Here is a 5320-nt window from a genome sequence, read left to right on the forward strand (position 1 = left end):
CTGCACATGTGCAAACCATCTCAATCTGGCTTCTCTAGCCTTTTCTCCTAACCTTCCTGTCTGTGTTGTCCCTCTAATGACCATTCCTGATCCTGTCCATTCTTGTCACTCCTAAAGACAATCTTAGCATCTTTAACTCTGCCATCTCCAGCTCCGCCTCCTGTCTTCTGCCTATTGCTACTGTCTCTAAAACATACATCATTTTATTTGTATTAATATAATAATAATAATAATAATATAAGTAACGTGATGTGCTACGAAATGAAAATACACAGGACACAACATAGTATTGCCAGTGCTAGTATTTATTTTAGAAATCATTAAAGTGCTAGTGGTCTCCATATTTGCATTGTCTTGCTTTCTCACTTCATGTGCATGGAGATGTTCTTGACAAGCAACTGTAATTAAAGGCACAGTAAGCAATTACAGTGTTCCATCTATAATCAGAACAATAATCAAAACAATACAATAATCAAACAAAAAAAACAGGGGCATTTTAGATTCAACTCTGCCAGAGAGAATCAAATGTGGGCGGTGAGCCCGTTATATTTCTCCAATGTCGTTTGTAGTTTGCACAAAAGTGAAAAAGTTGGTCAAGGAGGAACTGTATGACATACCAAAGACATAATGGGCCTTCAAGAGTTTGTCAAAGACTCCCACAGAACCAGTTGCCTTGCAAGGAAGTGCATGCTTGTCGATCACAATGAAGTAGTGGTGAATGCTGCTTGGTGTGGTTCCTACAGCAAGAAGGTAGGACTGGCTGCTAAGGGTGATGTTGTCTAAATGCTGCTGCACACTGATTCCAGTCTGTGACAGAAGACATTCAACATAAGTTGTGGTGAGTAAAATCTGATTAGACTACATTTGATCACACCTCAAACTGTGTGTGAGATTGAAGTAAAGAAAAATTCATTCATTCAACTTTTTAACAAACCTTTTTTAATTTAATGAGCTGATGGACAGCTTGAGATGTAAACATCTTTCCTGGCCTTTTTCGACCTTGCGCAGATGGTGGCAGTAGATGTAGCAGCAGCAAAATAGTAGACATGTCACTGTCCCAGCTTACATATTTACATAACAGAGTTATGTAAACCAAAAATGTGTTAACATCATAGCATATTCATTTGAGAGGTTGCACCATTACCAAAAAGGGCACTGCACACATGTGCAATCAGAAATATCAAGTAAACAATGTCGTACCATTCTCAACTTCAGCCGCTGACTCTGCACTGTGCATCAAATCCAAGAGTTCTGTAGTGGGTACAAGTCGATGACTCTCCATTATTACTTTAGCTTTGAAAGAAGTTGGCCACTTCTCCAAGAATTTGTTGGCAGTGGTCTCTCCAAACAGAAGTCTGAAATCTTGCTCAATCCATAACACAGACACATACAAACAAAGAGTAACAATGAGAGTTACTGCACTGTGGCTATACTGGGAATTGCCATGAAATAATTGAATTAAGATGTTGTACAAGTCCTGGTGTGTCCAGAAAATGTGGGAAAACCAAGAAGACATCTGCTGATTTGCTTTCATCATTGACTATTGCTTGGCGATAAGTAAAGGTAGCTTTCATCTTCTCACGGACAGTGTCTTCATCAGCAGAGTGTTTGTCCTGGTCCCCCAACTTAAGACAAAACACAATGTGACTCTTGCCAGGACAAGTAACAACTCACAAGTGTAACAACAAATCACTATTGTTATGATCTACACTAAGACGCTATACCTTTGCAAGATCTGCTGACAGAGGCACCTCTATCTTCTGCAGTTTTTCATTGTATGGTTTTCAATCGCCATGCAAGGTATCCAGAGCCACTCTCAGGGTCGTAGTAGTGTTCCTAAGTAATTACAAATTCATTAATAACAATACTATGAACTTACCACTGAGTGATGTACATTATGCTGGTTGTAATGACACTTTTACTTACATATCCATGTTGTGAAAAACGGTCTTCCAAATAGGGAAACAAAGCCACAATGCCCTGTGCATACATCACTCTGACACTTTTGGCGGGCGATGTCCTGTGTGAATGCAATGAAGACATCACACACAAATGACATTAGAGGACACAATTTAAGTAATTAAAATTGTAATACTGACAATCTCATCACAGGCTATATGTATATCAATATCAATGCTTACCCATGGGTTTCTGTCATCTCAGCAGTGAGAATGTTAATCATCTGTCGTCTGGTGGATTCTGTGAGAGACTTGGTTTTCCCATATTCTTACATAATGTACTCAACTCCATGGCTTTGTTTTTAGGATGTTTTCAATCAACTTCAAATGGAACAAAAATATTTCAGCCAATTTTTAAAATCATATTGAGACTTTTTAAATAAACATTTAGATTATTAAATATTATAGCCTACATCAAATATCAAGATAGTTTTAAACATTCTCTATGACATGTAACAACATACAGCTTAGATTCAATAGTGATATCCATTGCTACCGCTTTTGCCTCATAGTTTGTATGGCATGGCCTTTAAGGCTGGCTTCCTTCTTCAACAGCTGCTTCTTTACACACAAAAATTCAGGATGACTGTGTCATCAGAGGCTACTGAGCATGATGACGACTGAGAGGCACCTGTGCAAGAAATGTGTACAAAATAGAACCATATTAGGTTATATACAGCTATTGTATTTGAATATGATGATAAATAGTCACATCAGAGCCTATATGAATAAACACAAAAGTGAGTTGTTTGAATGATTACCATATCCGTCATTGTTCAAGATGATGCGGAAGGGCCCACCAGACTCCTGCACTAATTCTTCAAAAACCTCTGAGTCAATCTCTGTGTCAGACTGGTCACACACCTTCATGTCTGGCTGTCTGTCTTCTGGTGTGTTAAATTTTAGGCACACTAGTTTGTAATAAAAGCAAATAGTAAATTAGGCAAGAAGTATTCTAAAATGTGAGGTCATGCATTTCTGTCTATTAAGAAACCTGTCTATGTTCTCACCTTCTTTCAAGAAAGCTTTGAATGTAAGCTCAGACAGCTTCACATACGTTTGTTCTCTACCAAACTGCACACGAAGCAGCATCATGCACCTGTTTAAAGAAAAGCCAATCATTAATCAGTTCAACCTTTCTACGAGGCATTTTGTATAAAAGATTGTACTAACATAAATATAACTATACCCACATTATTTTTCTTTGTAAACCAGACATTTTCTATTACAGATAGTTAGTGGATGTGTGGGGGAGATAAATTAATGAATACATTACCATTAAGGTGGGTTGGGCTGTGTACGTCGGTAAGGTTAAAAAACACCCATAACGGTAATATATACAGGCATGGAAAAGTTAATTGAGCACAGTGATCGAAAGGAGAAAAGGTTTGTAGATAACAATGAAATGTATTTGGATGTTATAGGGCAGCCACGAGGAATTCCATTCGTGTTTAAGGCCAGAGATGCAGATTACCTATCTACGAATCCAGCTCATTACAGGACTTCTCCTTTTCTTCCAACTCACTTCCAAGCCCACCTGTGGGGCATAACCACTGACAGCATTCATCATCAGTCCTTCTATTTCTACCTTCACACACATCAACCTGTCTGACTCTCGTTTCACCTCCACCACATCTCTTGCATATTCTTCCTGTGGGATCACCCCTACTCCATTTCTCTTCCCATCTGAACCATGATAAAACAGTTTGTAGCCTCCTCCAATGTTTCTAGCCTTGCTGCCCTTCCACCTGGTCTCCTGCACACACAAAATGTCTACTCTTCTTCTCTCCATCATATCAGCTAGTTCTTTACTTTTCCCTGTAATTGTACCTACGTTCAGAGTTCCAAACTTCAACAGCCAACACTTCTCTCCTTCCTGTTTTCTATTTTTCTTCTAACCAAACTCCCTCCTCTTCTTCTCTGTCTTCGACCAACAGTAGCCCAATTGCCATCAGTACCCTGTAGGTCAACAGCACTGTTGGCAGTTGTTTTTGACCCGGGCCCCGACCGATCCAGTATGGAAATAGTTTTAATTCGCATTATTTGATTTGGCAAAGGTTTTACACCGGATGCCCTTCCTGACGCAACCCTCACCATTTTTGGCGGCTTGGGACCGGCACTATAAAACATTGGTTTGTGTACCCTAGTGGCTGGTTTAGTCAAATTAACAACAACAATCAGGCTAATATTTTCAGATCTTTGTGTAAGAATTTCATCTGCAGGGAATCAAACTTTACAAATAGTTTCTATACAAGAAAATTTAGTCATTCATTCATTTTCTGCCACACATGCTTTCAAGGTCACAAAAGCTGGCTGTCGATCCCAGCAGCCACTGGACGAGGGTGCCATGCACTCTGGACTATCCGTTCCAGGCCCATGTGTGGAGACAAAAATCATTCATACTTGTAATCATTCATTCAGTCAATTTGGACTGAACTACTTCACTAATCCTGTACACATTAGAACATGTAAACGCCACACTCCTCCACATAATAGTCTTTCTGACTATTGTTATGACAAAATTATATTCTGTGTTATTATCCTCCATTTGACTTGTACTGAAACTCACGTAGTCAGTGGAAAAACACTGAAACGACCAGCCTGACCTTATACATGCTAGCCAGTGATGGGAAATCCACTCCTTATCGTTTCTCCGGTTTCTGTAAGGCCTTGAAAATTGTATCTGTCCTCGTGGATGAAGTTTTGGTCATATTTCTTTTTACAAAATTTGGAATCATATTCTCCTGAAGAAGACCTGAAACTGGTAATTGAAGCCATAATCTCCATAGAAAAGCCATTTACTAATAAACTATAATGAGGAGTTGGCACATGTTTTTATTGATTTCTATTGACTTCTTTTGCAACCAGTGGCTCCCTGGTGTCTAATTAATTTGTCTTCTACTCCCTGGGCTTCATTTTTCATAGACAGTTGCATCTATCTAATAAAAAGGTATTTTTGGTACATTACATGCCTTAAGAGAACTTGAATATTGTGTCTGCATATATTGGTATCAATATAGCAGCCTATAAAAACTAAATAAACTTTTCAAACAAAAGTGCTTGTTTGTGGCTTCTTCAGTTAAAGAGAGACACAGTATCAACCTTCAGAATGACATTTGCGGTTCTGTATTTTATTTCAAAACTGTGGCCCTGTGCTGTGTTCATGTCAGGAACCTAAAAATAAAAAAAATCCAAGACTACAGTTAAGGTAATTTACTATAGCTGTGCATGGCCTATTTCAACGTTTTGAAATAGGCCATACACAGGGTTTCACAGGGTTTTATAGCACTGAACCCAAATCTGCTTATCATCTGATATTTCCCAAAACACAACCAACCAACCAAACCAATGCCTGGTTACAA

At 38.7% G+C, this 5320-nt stretch overlaps 1 long non-coding RNA gene across 13 annotated transcripts; it reads right to left on the bottom strand.

Moving 5' to 3' along the window:
- Positions 1-284: 284 nt before the first annotated feature.
- Positions 285-3421, bottom strand: LOC103398646 (uncharacterized). 13 transcript variants are annotated; one of them, XR_003049041.1, is made up of 5 exons: positions 2423-3421; positions 2142-2279; positions 1927-2020; positions 1725-1836; positions 570-1625 (listed from the first exon to the last, which is right to left on the bottom strand). It is a non-coding gene; the product is annotated as an uncharacterized LOC103398646 (long non-coding RNA). The 13 variants fall into 13 exon arrangements; XR_003049035.1 differs by having other exon boundaries at positions 1927-2279; XR_003049037.1 differs by adding an exon at positions 285-398 and having other exon boundaries at positions 618-2279.
- Positions 3422-5320: the final 1899 nt, after the last annotated feature.

Source organism: Cynoglossus semilaevis, unplaced genomic scaffold (genome assembly GCF_000523025.1).
Source record: "Cynoglossus semilaevis isolate Cse_v1.0 unplaced genomic scaffold, Cse_v1.0 scaffold331, whole genome shotgun sequence".
NCBI lineage: Eukaryota > Metazoa > Chordata > Actinopteri > Pleuronectiformes > Cynoglossidae > Cynoglossus > Cynoglossus semilaevis.